Raw genomic sequence first — 12877 nt, 5'->3', positions numbered from 1 at the left:
GTAGAGCATTGAAGATGGGTCGAGGCTGGGTCTTCCAACATGACAATGACCTGAAGCACACAGCCAGGATAACCAAGGAGTGGCTCTGTAAGAAGCATATCAAGGTTCTGGCGTGGCCTAGCCAGTCTCCAGACCTAAACCCAATAGAGAATCTTTGGAGGGAGCTCAAACTCCGTGTTTCTCAGCGACAGGCCAGAAACCTGACTGATCTAGAGAAGATCTGTGTGGAGGAGTGGGCCAAAATCCCTCCTGCAGTGTGTGCAAACCTGGTGAAAAACTACAGGAAACGTTTGACCTCTGTAATTGCAAACAAAGGCTACTGTACCAAATATTAACATTGATTTTCTCAGGTGTTCAAATACTTATTTGCAGCTGTATCATACAAATAAATAGTTAAAAATCATACATTGTGATTTCTGGATTTTTTTTTTAGATTATGTCTCTCACAGTGGACATGCACCTATGATGACAATTTCAGACCCCTCCATGATTTCTAAGTGGGAGAACTTGCAAAATAGCAGGGTGTTCAAATACTTATTTTCCTCACTGTATAACAGTTATCTGTATAAATTATAAAACACTATTATGAAAATGTAATGTTTAATTTATTATATTAGCCTATATATATATATATATATATATTTATTACATTTTATATTATCATCTCATACATGGATCTGTATTTTCTATAATGTATTTCTATAATAAAAATACACATCTGATGTGACTTAATATATAATTAGCATCAAATAAACAATATAATTCTTATTCTCAAGGATTAAAGATTAAATGGAAAAAAATTAAAAATGATTGCAAAACCATCAATTAGGTGGCGATATGCACTAAGCATAAGGCCTACATGACCTTTGAACAGAAGAAGAAGAAAGAAGCAGCATGGCGTGCTTATTCTTAGCGTCCATTTCCATAGTGACTCGTCGATTCGTCGCTCTGTTGAGAATGTCTTGAGTCTTAAACAGGAGCATACTCTGAGTTGAATGAACTTACTCCCGGACGCGTTTTTGGAACCACATACTTCGAGTAAGCAAGGTTTGGGGTTAATCAACCGAAAGTTCAGGGTTTATCTGACAGTAAGTTAACCATGCTTTCTGGAATACACCCCTGGGCTCCTCAAATCTGGACCTCGAGATCTACTTTTCTGCAGAGTTTAGCTGTAACCCTAATCAAACACACCTGAACATGCTAATCAGTGTCTTCAGGATCATTAGAAAATCACAGACAGGTGAGTTTGATTAGGGTTGGAGCTAAACTCTGCAGTGGATTGGACCTCCAGGGTAAGATTTGAGGAACCCTGCTATAGAACATACTTCATGTCTTTAATGTGCAATTATTTTTTGGAGCGGTGTGACCCTCCTTTCGAAAGCTATTGAATTGGATGGTGTGTCAATGAAGAAACCCATAGAATGAGGTGATGGTAGAAATTAAAGTCTGTAAAGTCCAGAGGTCGCGTTAAAATGAAAAATCTCCATCATTGACGGAATTTTTTTAACAGTGATGGAAAAATCTGAAGGCCATCCGTCACTTTCACAGATTACACTGAGAGTGATCTATTGTAATTTGTGGTGGCGAGTGCGCTCCAGTGAGGCAGCAGAGCATGGGATCATCAGTTCCAGAACAAAAATAAAACTCACTAGTCTTTTGTCTTTGATTACGCACAGGCCAGTATAGTAAAGCAAATCGCTTGATCTGAGGTGTCTACAGCGATCTATCACGCCACATTAACCTCTTAACTGTCACCGTCCACCCTGTGGGACGCCTACCTTTACTTCACTATTTTACAATTAAATCCTAATCTAATCATGACAAACTATATATCGTTGGAAAGGTCTAAGACTCCTAAATAGGTAATTTACCACTTTTCTGTTAAAAATTATGTAGGAAAAGTAATAGATTAATTTATGACCAGAGGTGTCAAATCCAGGGTCAGAAAGTAAAAGTCCTGCCATGTGTTTATTCCACCCATGAACTCAGCAGCTGATTTCACCAGAGGAGGAACCAAGTCATTCCTTTCAAGTCACAAGCAAGTTTCGAGTCAAATCCCAAGACCTCAACGAGTTGAGGTAATTAAGAGATAATTGAGAGACTAATTAAATGTTGATTGTGCATTAGTGATGAACACCTGCTGTTATTGAGAATTACAGAGGATCAGATGTTGATGTTTTATTGGTTAAAATGATGCCACCATCATGGAGATCAGTGTTTGCTTTAGTTGGGCTCTTGACCCTTTTAGTAACTGAGAATGGATTGCTTTTAAGCAATTGCAATATTGCTTCACAACAAACATTTGCACATTGCTGAATTAAAAGCTTGAGGAAGCAGATGAGCTTACACTTTTGGCTTTTATGTCACTTGAATGAACATCATGAAGGTGTCTCTTTGGTTTATTTACTGACGTTCAGCTGTTACAGAACTGCAGGAATTTACTATTAAACAAATGCCATCGTAATATTAAATATTGGAAAAAATTAAGAATTATATTGCTCAGGCTTTTAGACATGAACACTTATCATACGATTCTCAACAGTGGTGACCATAATTATTCATACTGTGGTGTTACCCAGCATGCATTGCAGCATGAAGCATTTTGTTGATTGTCACCATTGTTGAGATTCATACGCTGGTTCTTGATGTCTGTGTGTGTCTGAATAAGACTGGAGTTTAAATATTTAAATGCATTAGATTTAAAATTCTTTCTCTATAACTGCTACAGCAGTAAATTCATTGCGTACTGAGGTTTCACAGAGTTGTTTATTCAAAAGCAGAACATAAATTTAAAAAATGAAAAATGTTGTATGTGTATATATATATATATATATATATACACACACAGTATATTGGATGCAAACAGGTAAGCACCTGATGATTACCTCATCATATGAAAACAACTAACAGTTGCTCACTGCACAGCACTGATCTCTCCGCTTTACAACAGCACATGCATTGCTACAGAGAGATCTAACACAGGAGTCAAGGGTCAAGAGCCCAACTAAAGCAAACACTGATCTCCATGATGGTGGTATCATTTTAACCAATAAAACATCAACATCTGATCCTCTGTGATTCACAGTAACAGCAGGTGTTCATCACTAATGCACAATCATCATTTAATTAGTCTCAATTATCTCTTAATTACCTCAACTCGTTGAGGTCTTGGGATTTGACTCGAAACTTGCTTGTGACTTGAAAGGAATGAGTTGGTTCCTCCTCTGGTGAAATCAGCTGCTGAGTTCATGGGTGGAATAAACACATGGCAGGACTTTTACTTTCTGACCCTGGATTTGACACCTCTGTTTATGACAAGAGTGCACCTGAAAAAAATCTACATCATGACATGAATTCTGACCTTTGTCACAGAAAGTCTTCTTAGTTGCCTTTTTCTCTATCACGAATTAGAAATCATAAGAAATTATTTATCAGTAGAAAACTTTAAATTTCGAAATTCATCCTTTGAAACCCATTTTAAAATCAGACATTGCATTACCATGTAAATGGTACATTAAAATCATGTTACAAAATATTTTCATTCATGAATTATAAAAAATTAAGTTTGGATAGTGCACTATAATGTCTCTGTTCAAAACTGTGGGTGACAGTTAAGGGGTTAAAGAGCGCCAAAACGGTATTTATTGCTTGAATTTCCTAATAAAATGGACAGAATTTGAAATTTGAGACTGCATTTCATATCAAAAGTAACAACGCACAAAGCTGTTTAGCCTACTGTGCATCGATTGGGAGTTAAGAAAAAATATTGGTTCATAAAAATAAGAATCGATTAATTTTTTTTTTTTTTACCCAGCCCTAGCATATTTTGTTGTTTTTAGTGGCCTCTGCTGTCACTGCGGTGTTGAACATGAAAAGTGACGCAGTCTCTATTCATCTGTTCTCTTCATGAATAAATAAATGCATAAGCCAACATGCTGGTCCTCTTGTCTAGGTTCATTATTAAAAATGAAAATGTGAACAAAAATAAAAGCAATTAAATGTTATTATAATTAAAATATGAAAAATAAAATGACTGGTAATAATAGATTATGATGGAATTTTTACAACCCTTTCCGTCAAAATGACGGACAATGTTAGAGTCTAACGCAACCTCTGGTAACGTCTTTCTCTAACCTTACTGAATATACTACTGCTACCCAGTCAACACGTGAGATCACGCGATGATCACAGTGACATCACACCATTCTCATACGGTGATCCTCACAGTGTGAGTAATATATGAACTCATTGTGAATTCAAAAAGATGAGCGGTGTTCTTATTTCTGTCAGACATCTACAAAAGCGCTTATTGAGAATTAACAGAGATTTAGATGATGTTTTATTGTTTTGTTTGACGTTACCATCAAAGTGATTAGTGTTTGCTTTAGTTGGACTCTTGACCCTTGACTTTATAACATTATATTTTTTTGGGCTACTGTAACTGTGTTTGAAAAGCACATTTGTTATGGCATGGAAAACCAAAAAGAAACTGCAACCAGGTGATCTTGGTTTGTTTCTGATAATAACAGCGCAACCATCACCTAGATTCGGTATGCAGTCTTTGTGAGGAGTTATTAATCTGAAGTTTTTAATAAGAGCTCTGTGTTGATTATACAGTATAGCACCCAGCAATATCATAAATGCTCATGAAGGAAAAAATGTTTGTGCATAAGACACAAACATTTTGAAATACTGTGTCATTTAAACACAAAGAGATACATCAAGAATCGGTGTATGAATCTTAACAATGGTGACAATCAAAAGCTTCATGCTGCAATGCATGCTGGGTACCTAGTCTCTGTGCAGTGAGTGCACTTTGACCTCACATTAGTATGAGCACACAGTGAGGGGTGAGGTTACACTTTTAGCTCACTGTTACCTCACATTGTGACCTCATCACAAGTATCCTGTGAGCTCATGGTGACATCACTGTGAGATGAAATTGTTGACTGGGTAAGCATTAAACCTCAAACGAACTTGACAGGTTTAGGTTTTAGGAAAACTTAGATATGTTTGTATGACATGGTGCTGTCCACATATGCTGAAGGTCAATACACAATCCTACCTGCAAATTAAAGTTTCAATAACTTTTCGATGGTTACCCAAGTTAACCCCAAACCACTTCAATGTTATTATGCACACTCCAAAGAACATACTACATCATGGGGATTGGCATACTCATTGCATTTAGTTGACTGTGAAATGCAGCTATATATAAAGCTCAGCTCTTATATGGTGGGACAAACAGCTCCAAAGCTTGTTCAAAGTACGCTGTTGCTGCAGTCTGGCAAAGTTTTATTTTCCAGATAAACTACTATTCTAATTTTTAGAATTCTTGCATCCTAATTAGAAAATAAACATTTTAGGTCTTGTGAGCATTTTGTAGATATACTAAATAAAAAGTGAAATATAGCTGCAAGCAGCAATTACGGGGCCAAGCACTCCAGTGGCAAAATTAGGAGTTTAGCATGGCATGGAGCATCAGACCAAATGCAACAATCAGTAATAAAAGCAATTTTAGGATGATTGTATTTGAAATGGTTGAAAAATCAAATTCAATCTCTAGTAATATGATTAAATGGCTTATCATTTTTGACCAAAAGGTGGCACTGTAATACAATCATTTTGGTGTGTTCTGTGTGATGTGACAATGGGACACACAAAGTTTGTTGGCATTATGCCAAAGCTTTGCAAAGATATAGCCTCAGACTCATTTTGGCATCATGCCTAAAATTTGTAACGTGCTGTACGAAAATGGTTTCGTCAATCGACACGAAATGCATAACTTTTTGTCAGCACAGTCTGAAGATGATCTGCCTCGATTTTGGTGAATATCGGACAAACGTTTGAGGAGGAGTTAGAAAAAGTAGGTTTTTAACATAAATCAAAATAGCGGACAGGGAGTTCAGATTTCCTAAGGGAAAATTGGTATGTATGTTGTCGAGACCAGTTTCATTACAATAGGCTAATGCAATCAAAAGTTATTAGCATTTTTGGAAATTTCATAATTAAAGGTTAATGAATGGCTTATTACTCTTGATCAATAGGTGGTGATGTTACCAAATTGATGTGGCCTGGTCAGTGTGAGGTGACAATGGCACATACAAAGTTTGGTGTAAATATGTCAAACCGTTGCAGAGATACAGCCCTCAGATGCAGTTTGGCATCTTTCCAGCAAATTTGTTGATGCGCTAAACGAAAACAGTTTTGTATATCAACACGAAATCCATAACTTTTTGCCAAATTTAATTATAAATTTCATTATAACTTTTGACCACAAGGTGGCACTGCCCCCAAACTTTTTGAGTACCATCAGGGTATGGTGCCGAAGATGCATACCGAGTTTTGTAATGATACGCAAATGCATCCATAAAATACAGTGTTTTAGAACATAATTCAAAATGGCCGACAAACAAAATGGCTGACATGGGGAAACTGGTATTATTCGACTCGGCTTGATGCACCAAATCTAAGAAATCTAAAGAGACCAGTTTTGTGATATAAGTTATAAGCACAAATATGCATTTTTCATATCTCCTGACCACTAGGGGGCACAGCGCCGAAACACTGCAGGTAGTCTCAGGTCATGCTTTTCATAGCACACACCAAGATTGGTCTCAATACACCAAACTGTTGCGAAGATATAACCTCACATCCATTTTTGCATGCTTTTCATAGAATTTGTTCGTGCACTATTCGAGAACGGTTTGACTAATCAACTTTTTGCCAGCATGGTCTGAAGATGATCTGGTTCAAATTTTTTGACAATCGGTGCAACCGCCTAGGATGAGTTCGAAAAAGTAGGTTTTACAAATAATTAAAAATAGCAAAAAAACTAAACCTTACAATTTTTGAATTTTGGTATCCATTCGACTCGGTATGAGCCAAGGAATTAGAGGAAAAATAATTTTACTTCTGTGGCTTACAGTTCAAAAGTTATTAGCATAAACATGAGTGCAACTTTGAACAAGTGGTGGCGCTAGAGAGTTTGAGTTAGATACTCCAAATTTGCTATGGTTAATGTTGGGACTGTCCTCTATCAGTGTGCCAAATTTCACAACTTTCCCGCAAGCGGTTCTATGGGCTGCCACAGACTTCGAGCGGAAGGAAAATAGAACGCTAACGATTACTATAGGTGCCTCTGCACCCGTAACTATTTATTTCTCCCTCACATATGCAAGTGTGTTTTTAAAAACTGCATTCACATAAAAGGCCAGCAGAAAGCACCACAACAATATGAAACATAAACAGAATACAAAAAAAAAAAAAAAAAAAATTGTATTTCCATAAAATATCAAATAGGCAATACAGAAGTATTTCCATAACATATCAAATAGGCAGTACATATTTTTTTACAATTTAAACACACTTTCAGCATAAGCTCCTCTATATAAATAGCTTACAAAACACAAATCATAAATCCATGGTTGTTCTTCTGGTGGCAGATTAATGTTGAGGCACTGAACATGAAACCACCTCTGGAATAATTCACATTGAATCTGGAAGGAAAATAGGACATGTTGTTAGATTTATTAAGAACGTGTTGGAATTAGTAAATGTAGTTGTGAAAACATGTTTTCACTTAACACAAATAGTCAACAGACAGAAATGGCATAGTGAATACATAGATGCATTGCTCCTCTGTTTGGGCTCTTTCTTTTTCTCCACACACAGAGCAGTACTCCTCTCTTGACACTGCAATTATCTGAATGTAGATAGGATTATAATTCATCTCTCTGTGTCTGACATGGAAATATACTGTTCTTTCAAAGTACTTTATACCTGATGGTGGTATCCCAGTCAACAATTTGATCTCACCCATGAGCTCACAGGATACTCGAGATAGGGTCACAATGTGAGGTAACAGTGAGCTAAAAGTGTAACCTCACAGCACCCTCACTGTGTGCTCATACTAATGTGAGGTCAAAGTGCACTCACTGCACAGAGACTAGGTACGCAGCATGCATTACAACATGAAGCTTTTGATTGTCACCATTGTTGAGATTCATACAGTAATTCTTGATGTCTCTCTTTGTGTTTAAATGGGAGAGAAGTTAATAATGTTTGCGTCTTATAATCCTTCATGATCGATTATGAGACTGCTGGGTTCTATACTGTACAATCACAAGGCTATTATATTAGAAGACTGCATACTGAATCTAGATGACTGTGTTGTTATCACTAATAACAAACCAATACCACCTGGTTGTAGTCTCTTTTTGGCTTGCCTTACTATAACAAATGTGTTTTACAAACACAGTTATGTCAGTTCAAAAAATACAATGTTATAAAGTCAAGGGTCAAGAGCCCAACTAAAGCAAACACTACTCACCATGATGGTAACGTATGTTCCAGTTGTATCTTATAACAGAAATATGTTAGCTGGGCATGCACTCATGAGCTCGTCATAGTGTTGAGAAACAGGATCTTTGTGATAGTGTTGAGGAACAGGAAGTAGAATGTCCCCCCGGTGACCAATATTTGAACTGCCTCCTCTCAACCTGCTCAACATTTTGAATTCACAATGATCTCACATATTACTCACACTGTGAGGATCACCGTATGAGAATGCTGTGATGTCACTATGATCATCGCGTGATCTCACGTGTTGACTAAGATACCTATAGTGGCACATCATATCCTTATATTAATGCTGTCAGGAATTTGTGGGAACTCTTTCACCACCTGTTTTGCCATCTAGAAGGACAGAAATGAAAATTAATAGACACAGTATCCTATGGGAAAAGGTAAAGACAGTGCGTATGTAAACCACTTTCCCCCTCCATTTACCAGCATCACAAAGACACCACAGCTGGAACCATCTTCTTGAAATTAATGTTGGATTGTGCCAGGTTTCCACTTGGTGCTCACCAAGTCTTCTCTTCCATACTTATTTCTTCTCATTTGGAAAAATTCTTTGTAGACACTAAAATGAAAAAAAAAAAAATAATAAAAATAAAATATATATATATATATATATATATATATATATATAACTAGTTAATTGAAAGTCACTGAAAAGATCAAACATTTCTATATGGGCATGTCCATGTTTATATGTACTAGCTTAACATTTGTATTTGCAGTCTTTTTACTTACCACAAACCTCTAATGTACAGGTGTATCTCAATAAATTAGAACGTCGTGGAAAAGTTCATTTACTTCAGTAATTCAACTCAAATTGTGAAACTCGTGTATTAAATAAATTCAATGCACACAGACTGAAGTAGTTTAAAGGGGTGGTTGACTGTTTTTTTTTCTAGGCTTGATTGTGTTTTAGGGGGTGCAGTCTAATATGTGTTAATGCTTCATTTTTTTAAAAAACACATTATTTTTCACATAATTTCTTTATTCCACACCGCTCTGTCCCTTCTCCTCTAAAGAAATACGCAATGTGCTCAGATTGGTTAGATGGTCCAGTGTGTTGTGATTGGCTAAACCGCCTCTTGTGCGCATCTAAACGTCCCACCCCTCAGCTCCGGTTGTATTGTAAACAGTGGCGTCGTCAATACTGCTTATCAATTTGAGCCGATTGAGATGCAAAGGGTATTAGTGAAGAGGATCGCGCAGAACCTGTGCAAGCACGGCTTTTAATGGTATGTTTTTTGTTTGTTGTTGTCTCATACTTTTAGATATGCTGTTATTTGTAAGTGCTACTGCTTCTGTTAGCTTTTAATATACGGTTTTATCCTGATTAAAGCTTTAATACAGTACAGCAACCACACGCATGTCCATGTTTAACGCTTGTCATAGCTGTGTGAAAATAAGTGTATAAATGGAACATTTCATTGTTGGAGAGAGAGAGAGAGAGATGCAGAGTGTGTGCAGAGCAGGGTGACACGAGGAGCAGGACTGGGAACCGCTGCTTTAGAACATGATTTTGAAACTTGTGAATCCATTAGAATCGTTAGAAGACAGAATCGCTATTCATATACAGTATGAATAGATTTTTACGTGCACCCCTAGTTTTCTCTTCCTCTTCTCTAAAGCAGTGCAGAATGGCCTCGCCCCCTTTCTTGCGTGTTACCGGAGGCGAGGTTTATCTGTGTTCGTGACGTAACGGACCCGGGAAGTAACTCGTTGTAGTCCCTTACCAGTCGTTTTTGTAGGCATTAAAATGCCAGAATTTTAAAAGACGATATCTCCGTTTGCATTGAACTTTTAGCGCCACAACTTTGCAGATATTGTTTATGCTCAAACAGCAACATTACACACTAACTAATGTAAAAAAAAAGTGAAATCGCAATCAACCACCCCTTTAAGTCTTTGGTTCTTTTAATTGTGATGATTTAGGCTCACATTTAACAAAAACCTACCAATTCACTATCTCAACAAATTAGAATAGTTCATGAGACCAGTAAAAAAAAAAAACATTTTTAGTGAATTGTTGGCCTTCTGGAAAGTATGTTAATTTACTGTATATGTACTCAATACTTGGTAGGGGCTCCTTTTGCTTTAATTACTGCCTCAATTTGGTGTGACATGGAGGTGATCAGTTTGTGGCACTGCTGAGGTGGTATGGAAGCCCAGGTTACTTTGACAGTGACCTTCAGGTCATCTGCATTGTTGGGTCTGGTGTCTCTCATCTTCCTCTTGACAATAGGTCAGGCGAGTTTGCTGGTCAATCAAGCACAGTAACACCATGGTCATTGAACCAGCTTTTGGTACCTTTGGCAGTGTGGGCAGGTGGCAAGTCCTGCTGGAAAATGAAATCAGCATCTCCATAAAGCTTGTCAGCAGAAGGAAGCATGAAGTGCTCTAAAATTTCCTTGTAGATGGTTGTGTTGACTGTGGACTTCATAAAACACAGTGGACCAACACCAGCAGATGACATGGCAGCCCAAATCATCACTGACTGTGGAAACTTCACACTGGACTTCAAGCAACATTGATTCTGTGCCTCACCACTCTTCCTCCAGACTCTGGGACCTTGATTTCCAAATGAAATGCAAAATTAACTTTTATCTCAAAAGAGGACTTTGGACCACTGAGCAACATTCCTGTTATTTTTCTCCACAGCCAGGTAAGATGCTTCTGACGTTGTCTCTGGTTCAGAAGTGGCTTGGTAGCCCTTTTCCTGAAGACGTCTGAGCGTGGTGACTCTTGATGCACTGACTACAGCTTCAGTCCACTCCTTGTGAAGCTCGCCTGAGTGTTTGAATCAGCTTTGCTTGACAGTATTCTCAAGCTTGCGATCATCCCTGTTGCTTGTGCACCTTTTCCTACCCAAATTCTTCCTTCCAGTCAACTTTGCATTTAATATGCTTTGATACAGCACTCTGTAAACAGCCACACCTTTCAGTAACGACCCTCTGTGACTTACCCTCTTTATGGAGGGTGTCAATGTTTGTCTTCTGGATCATTGCCAAGTCTTGGGAAAGCATACATGGCAAAGTCTAGATATTGCCTGTCTGACAGCTTTCAAAATGTGCGCAGAGCAAATGTACAGGACAGTATGACTTAATTTAATTCCATGATTTTTCCCCATGCAGAACTCATATGCTCTGTTGAGGTAAAAGCTGTTTGCTTTGTATTAAAGCTGTAATCAGTCTTGACCAGGTGAATATTTATTTGTGTGTATTTTGACAAATGCAATGTAAATTGCATTAGCCAAAATTTATTGTAATCTATTGTAATGAAAATAATTGATAATCTAAAAGGATCTAGGTCGAAAGATGTTTATGATATCGACACACACATTTTTAAAACTTATAAATCAATTTTTTGTAAACCTTTAACACATCTGATAAATCTGTCAATAACAAACTCCTATTTTCCATCTTGTTGGAAGATGGCAGTAGTGATACCTATTTTTTAAAGCAGGTAATAGGACTCTCCCATCAAATTATAGACCCATAAGTATCCTTCCAATAGCATCGAAAATTGTGGAAAGGGTAGTTTGTGACCAATTAGTTTCTCATTTAAATAAAAGTGAAATGAATATACATCCAATGCAATTTGGGTTTCGAAAGAACCATTCTACAGAATGCATTGGCAGAAGTCTTGGATTGGTTAAATATGTCTTGTCTGTCTCTTAATGTAAGCAAGACAGTTTGCATGTATTTCACTGCACAAAAACATAATTCGGTGAATCCAGACATTGTATTTAATGGTGAAGCAATTAAATGTGTGACACATGTCAAATATCTAGGAATAATAATTGACCAGCACCTGTCTTTTTAAAAAACAAGTAAGAAGGTTTATAAATAATGTTAAATTTAATCTAAATAATTTTAAAAACATCAGGTATCATCTGTCTCAATCAGCTGCACTACTTTTTGTACATACTTTGATTCTCCCTCATTTGTCATATTGTATAACAACATGGTCACAGGCAGGTGCGACTGCCTGTGTACTCTCTTTATAAACAAATTTTGAAAGTGCTAGACAAAAAATCACGGGACTATCATTATTGTACTATTTAAAATTTTGATAAGTTTATATTTTACAGTGTATGCCTGATGTACAAAATTATTCATCTTCAATCTTGCTCCCCCTCCTCTTAGGGGATGCCTGGCCCATAACGGCAGTGCCGGTAGGACAAGAGCATCTGCTAGGGGAGATTTAGTACCGCAGTATAGAAAAACAGTCTTTGGTCAAACAGTGTTTTCGGTTAGAGTAGTGAGGTTATGGAATTCCTTACCTACAAACATCCGAAGCATTGACAGTTTCACAGTTTTTATGTTTATGTGGTGTATATGTAATGTTGTATGCTATTTTATTTGTTTACCTGCCCAGGGACAGCAGATGTAAATTAGGTCTTAGCTAACTCTGGTGCAATTACTTTTAATTGTACATTGTCCCTGTAAAAATTAACAATAAAATAAAATAAAATAAATTTGATTGGTGTGTACTGAGTGATCACTGGAGAGCATTT

The 12877-nt window shown here is 37.1% G+C and overlaps 1 long non-coding RNA gene across 1 annotated transcript; it reads right to left on the bottom strand.

The window, feature by feature from the left end:
- Positions 1-6927: 6927 nt before the first annotated feature.
- LOC131540898 (uncharacterized) lies at positions 6928-8925 on the bottom strand. Its single transcript, XR_009271357.1, has 3 exons — positions 8791-8925; positions 8333-8697; positions 6928-7499 (listed from the first exon to the last, which is right to left on the bottom strand). It is a non-coding gene; the product is annotated as an uncharacterized LOC131540898 (long non-coding RNA).
- Positions 8926-12877: the final 3952 nt, after the last annotated feature.

The sequence above is a fragment of the Onychostoma macrolepis genome, chromosome 01 (genome assembly GCF_012432095.1).
Source record: "Onychostoma macrolepis isolate SWU-2019 chromosome 01, ASM1243209v1, whole genome shotgun sequence".
Classification (NCBI taxonomy): domain Eukaryota; kingdom Metazoa; phylum Chordata; class Actinopteri; order Cypriniformes; family Cyprinidae; genus Onychostoma; species Onychostoma macrolepis.
The sequence above is the reverse complement of the archived record's forward strand: the minus strand, read 5'-3'. Positions and strand labels throughout refer to the sequence as shown.